Raw genomic sequence first — 23,469 nt, forward strand, 5'->3', positions numbered from 1 at the left:
AAGTGTCTTTAGAAACAATATATGAAAACTTTTTAAAATTATGATTTAAATAAAAATTAAGAATCAAATTTTTAAAAAAACGTATGTAATCTTTTTTTTTTACACTTTTGAATTTGTTTTGTAACAAAAAGAATATTTTTTAAAATGATGATTTGTGTAGGGGGTAAATATTACATGTTTTAATATGATTTTATGGAAAGGGGGTATAAAAAGTAACAAGAGAGGGTACATTTAGCCTACCCCATATTTTTACCACCAACACCAATATGGGAAAAAAGTCATGAAATTTTATGATATTTTACAAACGTGATTGTCACATTTATTTTAAAAATAGCAATATTTCTTAGTTTATATAAGATTAGTTGACGAGAGTTTTTTCCCAAAAGGGTGTAGCTGGAAAAGTTATTTACCAAAATAGGGAGTTTGAAAAATATTTACCAAAATGGTGTTTTATGAAAAAAAGAAAAAACTCTTCTCACTCCTAATCTTATTGGGTAAGCTAATTTCTATTTAAAAAAATAAGTTTCCAATCAAATTAATGACATGCTGATGGATCATGAAACGTTTTTTATAATAGAAAAGTTTGTATTCCTTCATAAATATTTTATTAGTTTTCTTACAAATAATTTTGTGTACAGGTCTTTTAAATTGTGTTATATATAACTTTTAAATATGTTTTCAAATAATTTGGAATATGTACTTTTTTTAAGACATTTTATGAAATATCAAGATCAAATATTATGAATGGTTGATTTATAACTCATCTTTTGGCTTTCTTAACTATAAAAACGAAAGAAAAAGCTCTAAGATGTTCAAAAAAAGGAATATCATACTTATTTTTTGATGTATTGTTTTTATTATTATGTTTAGCATTAAAAATAAAAAAATAGTTATAATACTTTTCTTAAAAATAGGTAAAGGAAATATTAACAAAATAATTTAATAACTTTTTATAAAGTCTTACGATCTGCTTTTTTAATTATGGTATTTTTTTTTTCTTAACTCATGTTAAAGAACATTGTTTTAAATAGAATATAAATAGCATTAATTTTTTTATGAAGTCTTACGATCTATTTTTAAGTTAACTGTAATTGTTTTCCTTAAGCCATGTTAAATAACATTATTTTAAATAAAAATTACCTTTGCCCAATAGGATTAGTGTTATTTGTTGCTGGCTAAAAATAAAAAAATAAAAGTTATCTTTACCCAATAAGAATAAGAGTGAGAATGTAAGTTTTTAAATAAAAACCTATTTTGGTAAATATGTTTTAAACTACCCATTTTGGTAAATAATTTTTTCCACCACACTCATTTGGGAAAAAACTCTAGTTGACGATATAACTAAAATTAATAAGATATTCTTCTAAAGATGTTTCCAAAAATCTTTAACATGAAGTTTCGTGGAAAATTGAAGCGTTTGCCCGTACGGTTCCGTGGGGTGGTTGCTGACCTGAAGTACAACTATTGACTTTAGAACTATGAATTACGTAAGTTCCCTTGGATTATTCGATGGACTTTTTAAAAGCATGACATAATTTTGAAATTTTAATATAAAGAGTAAATTGCCAAAATTGTTCTTTAAGTTTGGGCATATTTATTAGTTTCATCCGAAACAACTTTTTTTTAGGGCCCTAATATTAACACATGGCAAATCCTTATTTACACATGGTGTATACGGGCCGTATACAGTTATACGGCCCGTATATAATAAAATAAAACTAACAAAGTCTGTGCCTTCAGACTTTGTCAGTTTTTTTCATTCCATACGGGTCGTATAACTGTATACGGCCCGTATACACCATGTGTAAAGAATTTGGCTGGTCGTATACAATGGATACGAACAATGTATACGGGCCGTATAACTGTATACGGCCCGTATGAAAAGAATAGATTTTACCCAAAGTATTTAATGGATTTAAGGTGTTAATCACACGAGACATTTTACAGTCGTTAGGTGGTCAAATCTTTCTAAAAGTAGAAAAAAATAAAACTTTAACAAGTAACAAAGATTGAAAAACAAAAAAAACGTGTCGTGTGACTGTAATAAAAAGGAAGGGTGAGGCATTTGATGAGAGTTGTAAAGAGAAGCGTTTTAATCACTTGTTTTCAACGGGGAGGTAATGCAATGATTCTGCTAGTGGTCGGGCTTCCAATGCTTACACAGGGTGATAAACAACGCTGATATGAACCCAAACCAACTGCTTTGTCTTGAGTCGTCGGGAAAACTTTTCCTCAGGGGAGGGTGAGTAGTATTAGTCTGAGTCCATTGTGGTTTGTGAATGTTCCGAATCATCATAGAAGACGTGTCGGGTTCTGCTAGAAGAGTATAAGGATTTTGTTGGTTTGTTTCCAACTCTTCTGAAAGACAAGAATACAACGTTCATGTATCACAAGTAATGACCGATCTAAGGCAGAGAACCTGATTTAGATACACAAATTCATCACCGGTTTCTACAGCACAAGCACATACACAGTTTGTTGGAAGAACCCTACACGTCTTCTGCTAGTTACTCTTTTCTTCGATTTCAACAAATCTTTCAAGGTCTTAAGTGATGGACAATTGGTTAAAAGATGTAGAAGAGTTTGTGTAGAGATTGTTGGTGCATTTCATCTGTTGACTTCGTTTTGGATCGAGTCATAATATTAGAATGTTAGATCAGGGTACGTGTTACGAGAAAATAGGATGTTGTATGAGAGTTTAGTGTCAGGTTCGCTCATAGGACATGTCTGGTTCGCTTATTTGGACAAGTTAGGATCGCTTATTTGTCAAACAGTATGGTCCGCTTATACGTCCAAGGTCGGTCCGCTTATTCGGACATGGTACCTTGGAGCGGACCAGCTAGCCTATATATACCCCATGAGCGAATCAGTTTGTAACTGTTGATTGAAACTCGTACCGAAGTGCTGCCGGATCGAGAACTGCGTGTAATCTGTTATATATCAATAGAAAAGGAGTTTAAAGTGATATTCAAGCTGTTCCTGAGTCAAATACTTGTTTTCCGCACCTGTATTTGATAGAATTACCTCTGAACGACTCGTTCGGGTCGCAGAACGATCCTACAATTGGTATCAGAGCTTCAAGAGGAGGAGTTCTACAGAGAATAGCTGAGATTCTTCTAAATTTCTGTCTTCTACACCTTCTTTGTCTGATTCAGACATTTTCAACGGTCGAAATCGGCTCAAAATCTCAGAGATTGTGCGCAACTATACAGAGACAAACCCTTGAAAGTTTGGTGTCAAAACTCGAAGGATAAATGGGTCAAACAGGTCTTCGAAAGTGGTTCGCTTTTCTGGTCATGTTATAGGTTCGCTCCTGTGAACACTTTAGGTCCGCTCATAGTAACAGTTTCAACCAGGTTCGCTCGAAAGTTTCAGTATGGTCCGCTCTTTGTTACAAATTTCAGGAGGTCCGCTCAAGATTTCTTGTCTGGTCCGCTCGAAGTGACATTGTCATACAGGTCCGCTTATAGTTTCTGCTGGTTCGCTCTTGTGACCATTTGAACGTCTGGTTCGCTTGTTTGTACATTGCTGGTCCGCATACAATCTAGTTCGCTCATTTGTCACTTTGCACTCTGGTTCGCTCATTCATACACTGTTTGGTCCGCTCGACTGAACAAAGATTGGTCCGCTCATTAGTCATCTTATAGATCAGCTCCAGTGAACATTCCGGTTCGCTTTTGTGTACTGTTCAAGATACTCAGTTCGCTTTAAGACTGTGATAAAAATTTTCGAAAGATTGAAAATGGACGAGGAATTCTTCAACGCGTTCGCTACCCCGGTAACCCTAATCACTTTGGCGCAAAATACGATGCTCGAGAACGAAACGGGCACGATGCAAAAACCACCAAGACTCATGAATATTGAAGAGTATAAGGGTTGGGAAGGTAGGTTTGAGAATTGGGTGCAAGCGAATTATCTTGACGCTTGGGAATGCGTAGAAACAAAGTATGTTCGACCATTGAACGATGATGAAGAACCCGTTCCGATAAAAGATCTTACTGCTGATGCTAGGAAGAAGTACAAAGATGAGAAAATGATGCTAAGTCTTCTTCAACAAGCAGTGAAAGAGGATATCATGGTTCTTTTGCAACATAATGGAACATCATATTCGATTTGGAAAGCATTGCGTTCAAAGTTTAGGGGAAGTGAAGAGATGGTTAAGAGTAAGAAGTCGCTTCTAAAGAAAGAGTTTGATTTGTTCCGTGGGTTGAAGAATGAGAGTACGAGAGAGATAATTGAACGATATTGTAATTTGCTTGCCAACATGAAAAGGTTGAGTATTGAAAAGAGTACTGATGAGCTGATAGAAAAACTTGCTGATGCATTGCTGTATGAGACTTGGGGCACATATTTGATGATGCTCAGAAACAAGAAAGGTTTTAGCAACCTGACGCTCAGTAAGTTCATCGAAAAAATAGAGGCTCAGGAGATGGAATAGAGAAAAGTGATCAGAATGAAAGATTTCGATGGTGAACAGGACATTGGGCTGTATTATAAGGCAGGGGTGAATGAGAAGAAGTCTTCAAATTTATCTCCGAAGGTTGAGACTACCTACAGCGCCAAGAACTCATCTGGAAGTCCATCATCGGGGTCCAACAGCAAAACCAGCTTTACGTCGTTTTCATCATATGATCCAAACATCTCTGCAACTAAAAATGGGAAAAGTTACAATGCAACATAGTGTTAAATCTTGAGAATGATCAAGATTATTCTGAATAAATTGCCAAAAACCAAATGTCTTTATTAGGAATGGTTTTGGAATCTTACACTTGTTTTGTTGCAGGTCGTATCAGCAATCCAATGTTAACTAAAGAAGATTACGACCAGATAGATGCAGAAGAGATGGAGCTGATGGACATAAAATGGTGTCTGGCTAGTGTGTTACGGAGAGCTGAAAAATTCAAACAAATCACGGGGAGAGATGATCTTCGTGATGTGAATGTTTCTACTTTAGGTTTTGACAAATCTAAAGTTACTTGTTTTCGGTGCAGGGAAAAAGGACACTTCAAGAGAGAGTGCACTAACCGAGAAGCAAGTGGAGCTCAAAATCCGTTCAACAACAACAACGATTATTATCGGAAAGCCATCTATCACCAAGTTGGTCAATCATCTCAACAACCTAAACATCAAGCTCAAACTGCACATGGAAGGGATGTGATTGAAGATTCAGGAAAGAGAGCATGTGTGGTAAATCAAGATGGAAAGCAGTCGTTTAACTGGGATAAATATATTCCAGATAATGGAAAAGCTTGTTTGATTGATCAAGATGATGAAAAGCTAGCAGAGGGTTTTAGCTGGGCAAATTTCACTTGGGATGCTTACATTCCTGATCAAACTACAGCTTACACTGCTTTTACAGCAAAGATTGTAGATGATAGTGATGATGATACAGAGTATTGGGCTAGAAAATATAGAGAAGATATGAAGTTGGTTGCTGAGAGTGATAGTGAAGATGAAAAAGTCAAGAAGAAGAAAAAGAAGATCAAAACGCCGATGAGTAGTGATGATGAAGAAGTGCCGGTGGTGAGAAGGCAAAAGGTGACAGAAGTGCCTAAGTTTAAAGTTGAAGAACAAGTTGATGCAAAAGAAGTTTCTGTAAAGTGTGAAAATCGCGAAGCTGTGAAGAAGCAGAATAGCACTTGATTTACAACTTGAGCAGTCTAAAGGAGTCGTATGATGTGCTGAACAAGACAATGAATCAGTACAATCAAACTAGTGAAGAGCAAGCTGTTGCTATGAAGACACTTCAGGGAGCGTTTATGACAAAACAAAAAGTTGTAAACAATTACATTGAAAAGTGTGCTGCTTTAGAACAGAAGCTTGAGCTGCAACGAATTGAAACGGAAAGAGTTAATCGTTTATTAAAAAGTTACTCATGTACTTCCTATGTGATTGACAGGATTTATCCTACGGTTGAGAGCATGAAGGTATGGGAAGAGGATGCGATAACTGAAGAAAAAGCAGCTGGAGTTGTTGCTGGTGAAAAGATTGCTGACAAGAAGAAGAGTGACAAGAAAAAGGACACTGAAAAGACCTCATCTGGTAAGAAAGGTGTCAGTTACAATAAGTGTCCACCCCCGCTAGAAAATGGATATTTGCCTAGATATCCAAATGATGAAAGAGTCAAAAAGGCCACAAATTTACAGTGGGAGTCAGAGTCGTCAGTAAATCTTCCAGAAAGTATTGATGTTGTGTTTACATCATCTGACACTGATCAACAGTCTCAATTGATGAAGAAAGTCGTGGATCATGTGTTAGAGAGTGATGATGTGGAAGAGTCAAAGTCTGGGTCATGCACACAGAGTCAATCAGAAAAACAGGGCAAATTGGTTTATGATAGAAAGTTTTTATTGTCAAAATCTAATTTGGATGATGGATTGTTTAAAGTGGCATACACTTTGAATGATTCTGACAAATTATATTCTGAGAAAGAGTTTCCAATAAGAGGTGTTAAAACTGAACTGATTAAAAAGGTTTTCATACTCACAGAAATCAATATTTCTGAAATAAAAGGCTTATGTCTTATTGATAAACCTAAACCTTACACTTCAAGAGTTCAACAGAGATTAAACAAGAAAAAGAATTACAGTTCTGGTTCAGATTTCCAAAAGAGATCAAATCATAACGGTAATTTCAAAAAGAAAGGATTAGGTTTTACTCCTACAGAAAAACAGAAAAATGAAAAATATGTTCGTGATTTTAAATCCAAAATGTCATTTGTTTCAGGCACATCAACCGATGAAGAAGAAAAGACAAGTTTCTGGAGAGAATCAAATAAAGAGTTCCTTGCAAAGAAGCAAGACGAACAGAAACGGGATACAAGAACCTGTTACCGATGTAACACTGTTGGACACATTGCAAAAGATTGTTCAAATGCGATACAATCAAAACAGGGAGTATTTCGTAAAATCAAAGAGAAAGTGTTTGCATTCGAATCACCACTAGATAGAACAAAACTGTTTAAAGATTCTATTTTTGAAATTGGTGAGAGTTCGAACAAGTTTTACAAGAAAAGAGCAAAATCTGACAACCAGAAATGGGTTGTTAAAAGTATTGGTGAAAGCTCTAGCGATGATTCTGATAGGTCAAAATCAGAGGAGCTATCTTCAGGCGATGAAACTGATTCCACAAATTCAGTTGAGCCACACGTTGTTTCAAAATGTGAAGCTGATGTAAAAGTTGAAAAATCAGTTCCGATTGTGAATGATGAGGAGTTTCCATTACTTCGGGCTGAGAATTATAAAAAGAAAATTGGTAAAGTTGAAATTTCTAACCAATTTTATCATGATGAACAGGAATTTGATGCTGAGAAGGTCTTTAACCCCAAGGTAAAACACATCTTTGGCAAGATGATTGATCGAAAAGTCAAAGGGGTTAAGGAATTTTATGAGAAGAAAACAAAGAAAGAAAAGGTTGAACCATCCCTGGTTTGTGACTGGGATGGTACATATTATGAACAGTAAGTCTCAGGACTTGCCGGAGCTCCCAGGTTGGTAAGCGTGGAGCATGAATCGGCATCTTTCTTGAATATTATTCGGTAACGTCAAGTACAAAGGGTAAATCAAGGACATTAATTTGTACTTGTATTTTCCTACTTTTGGTTGGAAGACAAGATGATGAACCACATCCCCGTACATTTGTTTGATAAATCTACAAGTGATAAAATCAATCAAACTTATTTTCCGGAAAAACCATTTTGATTAAAACAAACTTAAGTGTTTTGAAATCTAAATGGGAAAATAGTTTGTTGATAGGGGGAGTTCTGATTGTTTATGCCTAGTGAATGGCGATTTGAGGTGATTTGATATCGGTTGTCATGTTTCTGTACAGTTTGTTTTCATATTTTCGTTAATGTGTTTGCATTTTAGGGGGAGTAAGAAAATTTCAGAAAATCCAAAAACATTAGAAAATTTGAAAAAACCAAACATATGATAAAATCAAAAATGAGTTTTGTTGTGAAAAAGAGGAAATGATAGTACATCAGTGGACTATCACAACATGCTAAAGAATTGGAAAGTCAAAATGTGATAAACAATCTTACTACGGATGTGTCAGTAGATTTTCGCACATTTAGTAAATTGAAACGAGATATAAACGTAAATCAAACTTGCTTGATTTGTGGGTAACTATTCTTAGATATATGGGTAACCGCCGAAATCTTGTTTGAAAGGTCCCGTATTCTGAGATACTAGGTCTTTATACTCAGTGATATCTGGGGTATTATCCCGGGACTTCTGCTGAATGGAAGTTCTGACCTAGTCCCCGGATAATGCTTTCTGCAAAATGCTTGAAACATAGCATCGCCCTCAGCAAGCTGATGAAACAATAAAATTGATAGTCGCTGCTGTTGTAATCAAAAGATCCTCTAAAGGGGACACACCAAAAGTCGAGCCGTCATCTCTCTGCTGAACGGAAGTTCTGACCTGAGCTCTCACGGTTTCGCATCTACCCCTTTACAGATATCATCTGTGGTATACTCACCTGTAAGACTGAATATTTGGGATCTGGATACAGGAGTATATTCAAGTGGAGTGATACACAATTAAGTTTAAGTCTCTAAAACATTAATATCATATCTCGAATCAATTGAAGTCTGTGTGAAAATTTAAGTGGACAAACATACTGACAATCTAGGTAAATTGTTTAGAACTGAGAATGTTTAAAGCTTAACGGTGTTAGTGATATGTCTCAAAACTGATATGATCCTCTTGCACGAGCTCACAAAAATATTGTCTGTAAATAGTTTATTTCTGCATTTTCATTTTCTTTCAGAAAAATCCAAAAAGATTTTTGATGTGTTTTAGCATAATTTTTGAAAACTCAAAAAGATTTTTGACAACTGATGTTGAAAAGCTGATTTTCAAAATTCAAAGTGCTAAACATGATGAACATTTGGTTTGGGTGTCTGTGTTTGTTTTGATAAAAACAATGTCATAATTTCAAGTGGTTCATTATACAGATAGAGAATTGAGAGGGAGTTAAATGTTGGTGCACATGAGTTTGAGTCTGAGTTGGTGCTTGTTTATATGCTTAAATGTTGTCATAAATCTTATGTTTGTGGTAGAGTTTTTGCAGAAATGTCAACGTCTGAGTAGAATATGTAACATCTGAGGGGGAGTCAGCAAGCTCAAAAGATGTTAAAGTTTTGTGAAGGAGGAGAGTCTGTTGATGAAAAGAGAAAGAGATGAAGATAGAGAGAAAAGCCCAGTGGCTAATCAAGACAGAAGATTTGAAGACAGTGTGATATGACTCGATGACACTCCGTTCGATGGCACTCCGTCAACATCTGAGGGGGAGTCTGTTGGTGCATTTCATCTGTTGACTTCGTTTTGGATCGAGTCATAGTATTAGAATGTTAGATCAGGGCACGTGTTACGAGAAAATAGGATGTTGTATGAGAGTTTAGTGTCAGGTTCGCTCATAGGACATGTCTGGTTCGCTTATTTGGACAAGTTAGGATCGCTTATTTGTCAAACAGTATGGTCCGCTTATACGTCCAAGGTCGGTCCGCTTATTCGGACATGGTACCTTGGAGCGGACCAGCTAGCCTATATATACCCCATGAGCGAATCAGTTTGTAACTGTTGATTGAAACTCGTACCGAAGTGCTGCCGGATCGAGAACTGCGTGTAATCTGTTATATATCAATAGAAAAGGAGTTTAAAGTGATATTCAAGCTGTTCCTGAGTCAAATACTTGTTTTCCGCACCTGTATTTGATAGAATTACCTCTGAACGACTCGTTCGGGTCGCAGAACGATCCTACAGAGATCTTTACGTACAAATTTGCATCATCCTTACGGTTACACATGAAGTATTAAAAGATGTTAGTTTCTTGACAATATGGTTTCTCGACAAATGAAGTATTATCTGTCATTGCTGCCTCTTCAGTTGGTAAAAGACATAGGATGGTTTCTAATACAGGCTCTTTTAGAGAAGCGTTGGGATTCAAGGGTTTATGAGTAAAAGATGTTAGTTTCTTGACAATATGGTTTCTCGACAAATGAAGTATTATCTGTCCTTGCTTTATTCTCTTTAATCTATTAGAACGATCCTTGTTTTGTCACGTACATGCGTTTAATTCCCAACATCATTTGTTCATCATTGTTCTTGAAGATGAAGATGAAGATGAAGAAACGAGGGTTTATTCTCATTAATCTATTAGAACGATCCTTGAATTGAATTGGTTCAATACCGACTCTTCTGAAAGACAAGAATACAACGTTCATGTATCACAAGGAATGACCGATCTAAGGCAGGGAACCTGATTTAGATACACAAATTCATCACCGATTTCTACAGCACAAGCACATACACTGTTTGTTGGAAGAACCATACACGTCTTCTGCTAGTTACTCTTTTCTTCGATTTCAACAAATCTTTCAAGGTCTTAAGTGATAGACAATTGGTTAAAAGATGTAGAAGAGTTTGTGTAGATCATTGTCACGTACATGCGTTTAATTCCCAACATCATCTGTTGATCATTGTTCTTGAAGATGAAGATGAAGATGAAGAAACGAGGGTTTATTCTCATTAATCTATTAGAACGATCCTTGACTTGAATTTGTGGATTTCAGTTGGATCAGAAAAACTTAACAAGAGAATCAACTAAAAAAATACAATTGATTACTCGGTCGAATAACCGGTCCGTTAAAGTTGAGCTTCCTGATGCAACTTTCACAGTGGTACTAATGTCCTACTACTACAATCCTTCCAATGCCTGATTCCGATACAACTCTCGATGTTGATGAGTGAAAGAGTTAACATTCAGATTCAGATTCAGGAAGCAGATGTTTATGAGTGAAAGAGTTAACATTCTGATTCAGATTCAGGAAGCAGATGTTTATTAGTGTTTTGAGAAACTAACAAGGTAAACCTGAATTTTCAAAATTTTAGATAACTCGCCATTCTCTTGCATCTGTATACGTTGATTGTGGATTTAAGTTGCAAGAATTGTGTCTGTCGCATGGACTCAGACTCATACTACTAGCAGAAGAACCCGACACGTCTTCTGTGATGATTCGAAACATTCACGAACCACAATGGACTCAGACTCATACTACTAGTAGAAGAACCCGACACGTCTTCTGTGATGATTCGAAACATTCCAAATCACTAGCAGAAGAACCCGACACGTCTTCTGTGATGATTCGAAACATTCCGAATCACTGCCGTTTTTTCTCTTCCGGTTACCAGGCCTATCATCTTCGTCTACGTTTGGTTTCAGCTACTGGAGTGAAATATTTGTTAGATACTTACTTGAATCGTTAGTAATGCTAGATGTCATTTTGGCTGAACCACAACTTATTACCATTTTTTACCATGTGTATATGGGTCGTATACTGTTTATACGGCCGTATACGAATGGTAAAAAATGTTTTTACCGATCGTATACTATGTATACGATGATTGTATACGGGTCGTATATTGTTATACGGCCCGTATACTATGGGTAAAAATGGTAAAAAATTGGTTTATTCTCTTTAATCCATTAGAACGATCCTTGTCTTGAGAACCTGATTCTAATTTAAGCAATGGAATTTGTAGATCAACAGAAATAACTGAAAATAACTCGCCATTCTCTTGCATCTGTATACGTTGATTGTGGATTTAAGTTCCGAATCACTAGCAGAAGAACCCGACACGTCTTCTGTGATGATTCGAAACATTTCGAATCACTGCCGTTTTTTCTCTTCCGGTTACCAGGCCTATCATCTCCGTCTACAACATAAGTTGTCATTCATAACAACTAAGCGTCTGGAGAAGAGTATGTTGATATAGGAGAGTTGATGCAATTTTACAAGCATTTTATCGTGTGTTGTAATTTTAATGAAGCAACACAAGTTCATCACCGGTTTCTACAACACAAGTTTATCACCGGTTTCTACAACACAAGTTCATCACCGGTTTCTACAGCACAAGTTCATCACCGGTTTCTACAGCACAAGTTCATCACCGGTTTCTACAGCACAAGTTCATCACCGGTTTCTACAGCACAAGTTCATCACCGGTTTCTACAGCACAAGCACACACACAAGCAGAAGAACCCGACACGTCCGGTGATTGTTGATACATGGAAAAACAAGGACCATTCACCTCTTTCAACCTACCAAAACACCAAAATCCGTACCGGTGATTGTTTATCCATACTATTCTTCATAGCCATATTCCCACTCACAAGTTGTTGATACTGAGCTTCCTGATACATATCGTTCGTAAGAAACTTTTCGTGCACTGAACCTTCAGTTGTGTACTCTTCAATCTTCTTGAGTATTTTTCTAACTTTATGCTTGCATCCACCACAGTGAATATTAACTTTGAGCGAAAGAGTTTGGAAACCGGACGGTAAAAACGAAGTAACTGTTGGAATTTGTGGATTTCGGTTGGTTCAGAAACTTAACAAGAGAAGCAACTAAAAAAATACAATTGATTTCTCTTCATGTTACGGAGAATGTTCTAGAAATTGAAGGAAAAGGAAAAGATTTGTTGAAATCAAATTCAACAGAGATAACTTAATACAATCGGTCAAATCACACACTATATAAAGATTACAGAGGTTTTTACCATATGTATACGGGCCGTATACGGTTTATACGGCCGTATACTCTCGGTAAAATTTTTTTTTACCGATCGTATACAATGTATACGAACAATGTATACGGGTCGTATATTGTTATACGACCCGTATACTATGGGTAAAAAATGGTAAAAATTGGTTTATTCTCTTTAATCTATTAGAACGATCCTTGTTTTGAGAACCTGATTCTGATTTAAACAATGGAATTTGTGGATCAACAGAAATAACTGAAAATAACTCGCCATTCTCTTGCACCTGTGTCCGTCACATGATTGAAGACGTGTCGGGTTCTGCTAGAAGAGTATAAGTATTCTTGGTTCAATACAAACTCTTCTGAAAGACATGAATACAACGTTCATGTATCACAAGGAATGACCGATCTAAGGCAGAGAACCTGATTTAGATACATAAATTCATCACCGATTTCTACAGCACAAGCACATACGCAATGAAGTATTAAAAGATGTTAGTTTCTTGACAGTATGGTTTCTCGACAAATGAAGTATTATCTGACATCATCTGTTCATCATTGTGTGAGATTAGCCAAACGAGGATGAAAGATACTCAAACCATCTGATCCCGTTGTTGCAAACTCCTTTAATGTGAGATTCTTCAAGTTTGCACATTTTGAGAAAATACCAATGTGTTTGTCAGCTTCGTCAACACACAAAGTGACATATTGACGTGGAAAAACAAGGACCAGATGTCGATTGTTGAAAGTTTGAACTGATTATTTGTTATCAGGTGAGTTCCAAGCATTTTATCGTGTGTTGTAATTTTAATGAAGCAATGAAGATTGAATATGCACTAGGGTTTTTTCTCTTCCGGTTACCAGACCTATCATTTCCGTCTACGTTTGGTTTCCTCAACGAAGAACCATCAGCCATTATCTGCCCTTTTTCCTTTGGTTTCTGGTTGATTTTGAGGGTGAGGGTTTTGCATTGATTCCTGCGCTCCAATCATCTGCTTCCTGAATTGAATCTGAATCTGAAAGTTAACTAGACCCCTCAAGTTGTCATTCGTAACAACTAAGCGTCTGGAGAAGAGTATGTTGATATAGGAGAGTTGAACCTGACACGTCTTCTGTGATGATTCGAAACATTCCGAATAACTAGCAGAACACGATCCACTTACATTCGAATAACGCTAAGAATCCACAACGCTTATGGCCAGATTCTTTCCTTCAATCTTGGCAAAATCAATGTCTGCTTGTTTCATTATCACGAAAATACTGAACAGCCGAGATAGACACAATAACAACGGTCTATTTGCTTCGTCCACTAGAACTATTTGTGTTAACAACGCTAATTAGAAAAAAATCTGTAAAATTAATCATATCGATTGCTATAACAGGATAGATGTGACACACACAGATAGATAAGTTGTCACAGTTGTCAAGACTGTTTGTCGGGTTTCCAATGCTCACACAGGGTGATAAACAACGCTGATACGAACATATGTGTTTCGAAATAGGCTTTGTTCTTGGTTTAATGAAGTTACACGTAACATCTACTTATATTCAGATTTAAACAATGCCCGCCTCAACTGAGATAACGGACATCCATCAAGCTCAAAAAGAAAACTTGTGTTTCCCATAGTCACAAAAGATTGCGGTTTGTATTTCGCATAGCCACCGTTTCCGTAGTAAAAAAGGTTGTATTTCGCATAGCCACCGTTTCCGTAGTAAAAAACGGTTGGGTTTGCACATTCAATCTTCAATACTTCATTAAAATACCACTAGTAGAAGAACCCGACACGTCTTCATGTTACGGAGAATGTTCTACAAATTGAAGGAAAAGGAAAAGATTTGTTGAAATCGAATTTGACAACTATGACAGCTTATTAAAAGTAGCAATCACCTCCAATCATTTCCTGGTCAAATCACACACTATAAAGTTTAAAGTTATCGTGTGTTGTAGTTTGGAAAGATGACCGAACAGAGATCTGAATAACAAACTGTGGAGAACTTGTTTGTGTCGGGTTCTTCTGCTAGTTACTTGATCAACGGACTGATCGGTAACGTTACTCTACTTGTGCTCCGATTTAAGCGGCGTGTTCCGATCAACGTTGTTTAAAGGTGATGAAGAGTTTAGAAACCCTAGAATGATGGTGCTTTTATGGGAAAAAACGTGATAATTGAAAAACATCAATCTATACGGCCCGTATACAATTATACGGCCCGTATACATTTGCTAAACATCAAAAACCTCAGAAATAAATCCATTGAGCCGTATACCTTTTATAAATCGTATACACTGGTATACGGCTCGTATAACTATATACGGGCCGTATATAATAAAGCAAAAAAAACATTCTCTGCGCATTTTCCTATTCAAAAACATTCTATACGGGCCGTATATTTTGTATACGGCCCGTATACACTAGGGATGTGAAAATAAGATCTAGGGGGTGTGGGAATAAGGGGAGCCTTTTTTATCATATTATTCTTCCCTTTTGAGACTTTTTGCTATTTTCATCAAAACGTCTATCTTTTTTACCAAAATCGTGCTTAAGTTTTGGGATTTTTGTCATTTTCATCCAAATGTCTGACAGAAAAAACAAAGCAAATTAGATGTTTGGATGAAAATGAAAAAAAGTCTCAAAAGTGAAGGACAATATGGTACAAAAATTTTTTTTTGTATGAAACTGACAAATATGCCTAAACCTCAGGGACGATTTTGGCAATTTACTCTAATGTAAAAATTGTGGGTTTTAAAAGTAGTACAAGGGTTGTGATTATAAATAAACTAAAAAAAAGTCATCACCATTTTAGTGGGGTGGTAAAGGCTTTGTGTCTATCGGAGAGTGACCAGAGTTCAATTTTTAACATTAGGTAAAATTTGGTGTAATTTAGGAGTAAGGTTATGTAACCTTTATCGTTAAAAAAAAAAAAAAAGTATATACGATCTTATTCGACCGGTAGATCAACTTGACAATGATGGCTTAGAGAGAGTCAAACTGATCAAAGTTAGGTTGGGTCGACACACCAAGCCGTCCAAAACACAGTTTGGTTATATTATTAATTTCATAGTAATAAAATATCTGTTTTGAGTTGGCTCTTTTTTCTAATACAAGTTTATTAACTTTAAAAGTACAAAAACATAACAAAAAGAAAGAATATACTTACCTTTAAAATCATATGTAGCAATGACATTTTCACATGGCACTAGATTATACTGGCAGACTATCGACGAAATATAAGATATCTATAGACTATAATAGCGTGTTAATTAATAAGAGTGGCAGCACACTAACGCTGAACAATGAATAATAATAATTTAAAGAAAATATATGTTTTGATTAGAAAACATACCAACTGAAGTACTTTAAATGTAAAAGCCTTGTCGATGAAACTCGTCTATGTACTGGTAAAACTCACAAGTTAAAATGAAATAATTCTCAATTCTTCACAAATAGAATAATTATTCTAACTGAGGGGCGGATTTAGGTTGGTGTGACCGTAGTCACGGGACAACAATGATTTTTCACTGCTATATAGAGTTGTAGGTACGAGTTTTTCGAGTGACTTCATTGTTTTTTTGGATTATAAATTCATTCTTGAATATTAGAGAGGGGCTGAGAAGAAAATGAAATGATTTAAATTAAAAAAAAAGTTGGAGGTTTATTAATGAGGTTTGGAGAAGATGATATGAGGAGGAACAAGAAAATGGAATATGTTCTCTATATTTTAATATTAATAAAATGAAAATTGTTACAAACTAGTAAAATCCCCCGCGTTTCGTGCAGGGAATTATGTCGGTATTAGTTTGTTTCATAACGGTATTGCTATGGCAACGACACTTTGTTAAACAACCAAATGAGAAAATCCATAAAGAAAAGACCATTATATACATTATATACATGAAAGGATGTGTACATGTGTTTTATATCGATCGAAAACTACAAAAATGAATATTATAAATATATTACAACAAAGATACTATTATATGTCATGGCACATAAGTTCGATTTAGTTATATATATTTCATAAAAAGAAGACCAAATAAAAAGGTATTTCAACGATAGAAGAGCCGAGTTGAAACTTTTCTATACTTTTTAAGATATTAACTTATTACAAACATATAATAGTTCGTGAATCATTTTCCAAGCAACAAAACAAACCAATGTATCATCAGTAAATAACTTAAAGAAAAATATGGCAACCAAGCAAGCAACCAATGTATAAAACTATAGATAACGGATTCTCTGGTCCTTTTTCTCTATTTGACCAAAAAGGAAATTATGGTAAATAAGATCGGCCAATTTTTCTACTGTTCACAAGCATCTACCCTAATTGTTATAGTATTATAATATTATAATATAATATAATATAATATAATGTGATAAAGTAATTTTATGAGACACTAGGGAAAAGCAAACTCAAGTGACTAGCATCTTGCTAGTGTCTCCATGTTCGTTGAATAGGTTAAACTGATTTTTTTTTGTTTTTTTTTTTTTTTGGAAAAGAGGCAATTTTATAAAACAAGAAACATGCTTAAGCAAAATGCTTAAGCATGAATACAGTATATGCTTAAGCAAGATGCTAAGCATGAATAAGAGAGATAACGTTTTAGGTCATAGAACCCATGTGTTTAAGGAATATGCTTATCAAAAAGTCAACTATCATAAGTCATAACCCTTCATTTCATGGAGAAGCACATCTACAGCTTTCCAGATCTTTGTTAATTACTTTTGTTAACCCTTCATTTCATTTCATTTCATTTTATAGTATTATATACAAACTTTTTATAGATTCATCATATTTTTATGTTCATACATTCTTAAGGGTCACTCCAAACAGCCTTAGTTATTACCATACAATTACCTCCGATGAGTTTTTATGTGTAAAGTTGTTTTATAAATGGCTCCTAAAAATAAGAAGTATACAAAAACACAAAAGATCACAAAATATAACACAATGTCGAGCAAAATATAACAGAATCCCGAAAAATATAACACAATGTTGAAGAAAAAAGACATAATGAGTCCCAAAAAGAATATAATGACGCAAACATAAAAAAGACACAATAATAAATAAAAAGACACAATGATAAATAAAAAAACACAATGACGTAAACAAAAATTCTAAAATCTAAAATCTCATATCGTAGAGTTTGATGAGACGTTTTCAATGCCGCTTGAATGCAGTCAATCGGAGTCTGTTTGATACTCTTCTTACGACTTCATGATTTTATGAGACTATCTATTTGATCTAACCGGAGTATGTATATGGTGATTAAAATGTTGTTTTCATACAATTATGTTAAAGAACATATTAGAACTTAAAAGCATGGAGCTTATAAAGGAGTAACCACCACATTAACGCCGTAGGAGAGAGAAGAGAGTGGTGGTGGCCATCGTTGAAACCCACCGTATACGGCGGCAAACTAGTAACCACCACATTTAAGGGATCAGAAAAATGAATGAAGCATTAAAAAACAACAGAGTTGTTGGCGTGCATGTGATGCTATAAGCAACCGTACATATTAAGCCGTACTTACCGGAGCTTTGAGCTTTATTAATTATATTGTATATAATTATATATGCAGCCTTTTTATAACCTTTAGTCAATGCATGCATAAAGAAATATATCAAATTTAGTAATATAAATTATTTATTTACAACTTGGCTTTCACTCTCGTGTTAGTTAACTTATTATATACAATATCTTTTTTAATTAGATTCGTTTACTTATAGAACTAGATCCATAAAATTTTAATTATGTTTAAAGTTTAATTAATTACAAATTAAAATGTACTTACAGGAATTAAAAAAATGTAACTATTCATTTATTAATACAAGGTAATTATATTTATTCAAATCTGATTTTATATCTATTTATAATTAATAATTATTCACCCAGCTTCTTGTGTGGTTTGTTTTCCCTCTATTATTAATCCCGTTCAAAAAAATTACTTTAACATATTTCTAAGACTATCCGTAGTGGGACTTGATATCACGTCAAAAGCTAGCATCGCGCCCCTATGGCGCCACCAACACCATTACGGCGGGCGCTATGAGGAGGTTTTTCTTCTCCGGCGCCATATTCTTCGCGGCGTGATGTTCTCCAACACAAATCCCCCCACTCACACACATATATATACATGCATATGTATGCATAAGACTACAAGGTATGGTGATGGACCATCCTTGGAGGATGATCCGCCACGTAGGCGACACGTCATAGTCCTCCCAAGGATGGATCATCCTCCAAAACTAGGGGGCATGGGAGGATGGTCCTAGTCATAGTCTTCCACCACTTTTATGTTTTTTTTTTTTTTTAATCTTCTAATTTTTTTTTTATCATTTAACAAATAAAGTAACAAAATATTTTCATTAATATTAAAAAACAATACATAAACTTAAAAAAAACTTAAAAAAAAATTAAACTTAAAAAAATAAATTAAAAAAAACATAAATTTAAAAAAAAAACTTAAAAATATCCTAATATATTAAAATAATCTACTAGTCTTCGTCTTCCATGTCGTGGGCGAGTTCGTTGGGAGCGTTGTTCCAAATGTACTCCACCAAGTCCGCTTGTAGGTTGTGATGTGTGTACTCGTTACGTAGAGCGAAGGCGTTCAAATCTTGTTGTTCCTCACTAACTGGAACAGAATTTCCAGTAGACGCGTTTTCGTCGTACTCGCATATCGCTCTCCCTTCGTCTTCAATGATCATGTTATGAAGGATGATACAAGCGTACATAATGTGTCGTAACCTCCTTGGTTTTTGCGAACGTGCTGGATGTGAAATGATGTGCCATTTTTTTTGTAGAACACCAAAAGCCCGTTCAATATCTTTTCTTGCGCCCTCTTGAAACTTTGCAAACTTTTTTCTTTTGTCGTCGGTCGGGTGCGGGATAGTTTTAACGATTGTCGAGTACGTTGGGTATATCCCATCGGCTAGGTAGTAACCTCGCCTGTACTCCACCCCTGAAACCGTAAAGCTTGTGTCTGGACCTGTACCCGCCACTACATCATCAAAAATCTGTGACTGGTATATAATGTTAAGGTCATTGAGCGAACCAGGTAGACCAAAAAAAGCATGCCATATCCAGAGATCTTGTGACGCAACAGCCTCTAGAATGATAGTCGGATGTCCCTGATCTCCCCTAGTATACTGACCTTGCCATGCAACTGGGCAGTTCTGCCACTGCCAGTGCATGCAATCAATGCTCCCGAGCATTCCTGGAAAACCATGTCTCTGTTCGTGTGCTTGATATAATTTTTGAACGTCGTTTGCGTTCGGTTTCCGCAGGTATCGCTTGCTATACAATTTGACAACCCATTGGCAAAACTTGTGCAAACATCGACGTGCGGTTCTTTCAGACATCCTAATGTACTCGTCTAATGCATCGGGTGCGAAACCGTATGCAAGTTGGCGAATGGCCGACGTACATTTTTGTAAATTACTGAAACCCCTTTGCCCCCTAGCATCGTTTCGCAATGTAAAAAACGGATCAGACTGGGCCATGTCGCCTGCAATACGTAAAAACAGTGGACGACTCATGCGGAAACGACGTCGAAAAATCTCGGCTGGGTACACGGGTTCGTCGGTAAAATAATCGGCTACTAGTTTATCGTGGCCGGCTATAAATTTAGAACAAAACATAAATGAAATTAATTATAAAATACATTTTAAAATCTATATAAAACATAAGGAAAAAAAAGTAAAATACCTTCTTGGTCTCGGTTATATTTTGCTCGTCTAGTTAGCCGTTGGGACGACCCTTCATCGGCCGTCATGAACACCTGAGCCGCATTCATAATCATATTGTGCATAATAGCATCCTCTTCCGAAGATGATGAATACCACGCGGACGAAGACGATGAAGACATAGAAGAAATTGAAGAAATGGAAGAAACGGGTGAAGCCATGATAATTTTTTAGCGAGAGATGGAGTGGTAGCAGGTAAAAAATGTACAAAATATGATGAGTTTTTAAAAAAAGGGAAGAGTGGTTTATAAAATGTAAGAGAGATGGGGTGGTAGTGGATGAAAAGTTGTGAAAAAAATGGTTAAAGATGTGAGTATTTATAAAAATGGAAATGAATTTGGGTATATTTTGAATTATGGCCGTTTGAATGTTGAATTTTAATTATAAATTAATTTTTTTTTATTTTCAATGGTCAAAAAAGTGGAAGGGCCCACCACTTTTGCTTCGCCGCAAACGGCTAGAACCGACGCGGAAGACGGGACCGGGGGGGGGGGGGGGGGCGGCACGGTGTTTGGACCGTCGCCGACCCAGGACGAACCGGGGCCGCACCCCATACCGACTAGCCTAATTGAAGGACTTTATATAATCCCCTTACCACTACACACTATTTTGATATAACGTCCCATAAAACTCCCTCTTACAAATTTCGCTACGTGTCACATAACACCCAGAGAGGCTTTATGACATTATTCCATATATTAATAAGCAACTTCTATGTGCTATCATGACTTGTAACTTGTGTTTAGGGAGTGTTTCAAAAAAAAATTTTAATTTTTCACTTCTAACCCAAACATTTCATATTTCACATTTTAACCCCTTTTCATTTTTTACTTTTAACCCAAAGTTTTTAACCTTTTATAATTTAACACAACACTTTATTATCTACAACTTTCGTACCCCATACTTTTTATCCTTCGCAATTTTTTTTTGTTTTACGTTTCGTTCTAAATTTTGCTAACATGTCGTAGCGTGCATGTGAGATTCAACGTTTTTGCTCCATTTTTTCATATTTGACAGACCCATCGCAACGCGTCCATTTTTCCCCTTTTGAAAAGTTCGCCGCAACGGGCGGGTCGTAGATTGACTAAGTTATTATTTTCTACGTTTTAAGTTTCTGGTTAATTTCTTCGTATTAAGACACTGTAACGGGTGTGAGTGGTTCAACGATTTTATTCTGCTTTTCATTCAGTGTAATTTTTACCATTTTATCTATTTTATTTTTACGATGTTGAGAGTCGGTGTGATTGTGGCATTGGTGCTACTTGGCATGGTTTTACGAACGTTTTTAACCTATTAATTTTTTTAATAATTTTTTCTTTCGGTTTACCTCTATACTTCCTTTACTTAAAAACTAATTTTACGTGCATATTTTATGTACGGGTATGCGTAAATATGATTTCTTCTACATTCCGACGTAAACTTTTTTTTATAGACGAGCCACGTCAAATATAATACGTTTTCGTTTAAACAAACCATTTTCACGTGCATATTTCTATGTACGTTTTCGTATAAATTCAAGTTCTATGTTTCGACGTAAACTTTTTTGAGAAATGATTCAGGTCAAATATAATATGTTTTCGTGTTTATTTTATGTATGCTTCGTAAAATTTGTTTCGAACCGAGTGGAGTCAAATTATGGTTTCTTTTTCTCGCCTTTTTTTGAAAGCTCTAATTAATCCCTTTCGATTACATGTGCATACTTTCCTTCATACCCGTTACGTTTTCGTTGTATAAGTTGGGTCACATATAATACGTTATGATTGTTCGATATGAATTCCATTTACTTTACGTTTGATCCGATCACAATGCTTATACAGGTTACACTGATTTCAACTGGATACGTCGAAATGTGTTTTTTCATATGGTTTATGCATCATATAACGTTTGGACTAATTCATTCAATGTTTACGATGTACCCGCGCCGCAACGCGGGCGGGCCTTAACCCTAGTTTAAACTAATATAAGATAGTTCACATGCACACACACAAGTCCCATTTGGATCTTCCATTGACCGTGACACATGGTTATAACTGATAAGCTGACGAGTGGATGACTGGATGCCATTAGCCACTCCAATGGGGGAGGGCCCACAATTCTGAATTTTTTTTTTTTCTTATTTCCTTTATAAAATGTTGCCAAATTAACAAGGGCTCTATTATAATCATTTTAACTTTTTTTTATTTCATTTAACTTAACCCTATGCAGTAATATTCTGATTTTTTCCCCGAAATAAGTGAAATATATGGAACAATAACATACATGACTTTAATTATAATTTATTTATTTTTTCTAACTTTAGTTAAACAACCCTATTAGTCATTGTAAGCAATTTTCAAAGTTTCAAACATCTTTTCTCCATAAGTTGACCCGGCTCGTTTGTCACTTTAAGCCTCCTATTGGAGTTATATTCCCTTCCATCCAATTCGTATAGTTAAACATATCAATAGTGAAAGTACTTAAAGCCTATCAAAACTGTGGTTGACCAATTTGTTTTACATTATCATCATTTCAACAAATTGTCTCAGTTTTAGGCTTAAATTTTCTATTTTTGACAACATTGTCACTTTTTCATAAGTGATTTAATTTCATTCCAACATAAATTGATAGTGACCATACGCATTTCAAAAAACAACAAACGTGATTAAAAACCATGGTTTGTATAACACACCATATGTTAAATTTAACAAATTTCACTAAGAATCAAACATTCCATATACTAGGGTATGTGTAAGAATTCAAACCCCTTGCCTTCTCATTAAGCATAAACGAATATATATAGTTTACAAACAAATCTCCACATATTTTGGGAGAGATATACATCAGAATATTCACATATAATTTCCTATTCTATTACACCCCCGCAGTCGAAGCTAGAGGAGGTCGAATGCTGAGACTGGAGCGAAAATCGTCAAATAATACTTTAGGTAACCCTTTCGTGAATATGTCAGCAACTTGAAAACGCGTAGGAATGTGTAGAATCCGAACCGAACCACGCTGGACCAGGTCACGAACAAAATGAATATCCAGTTCTATGTGTTTCGTACGTTGATGTTGAACAGGGTTCCCGGAGAGATAAATGGCGCTGATGTTATCACAATATACCAGACTAGCAGTGGTCAACGGCCGGTGTAATTCCAGCAAAAGATTGCGAAGCCAACAAATTTCCGCAACCACATT

Source organism: Helianthus annuus, chromosome 1 (assembly GCF_002127325.2).
Source record: "Helianthus annuus cultivar XRQ/B chromosome 1, HanXRQr2.0-SUNRISE, whole genome shotgun sequence".
Classification (NCBI taxonomy): domain Eukaryota; kingdom Viridiplantae; phylum Streptophyta; class Magnoliopsida; order Asterales; family Asteraceae; genus Helianthus; species Helianthus annuus.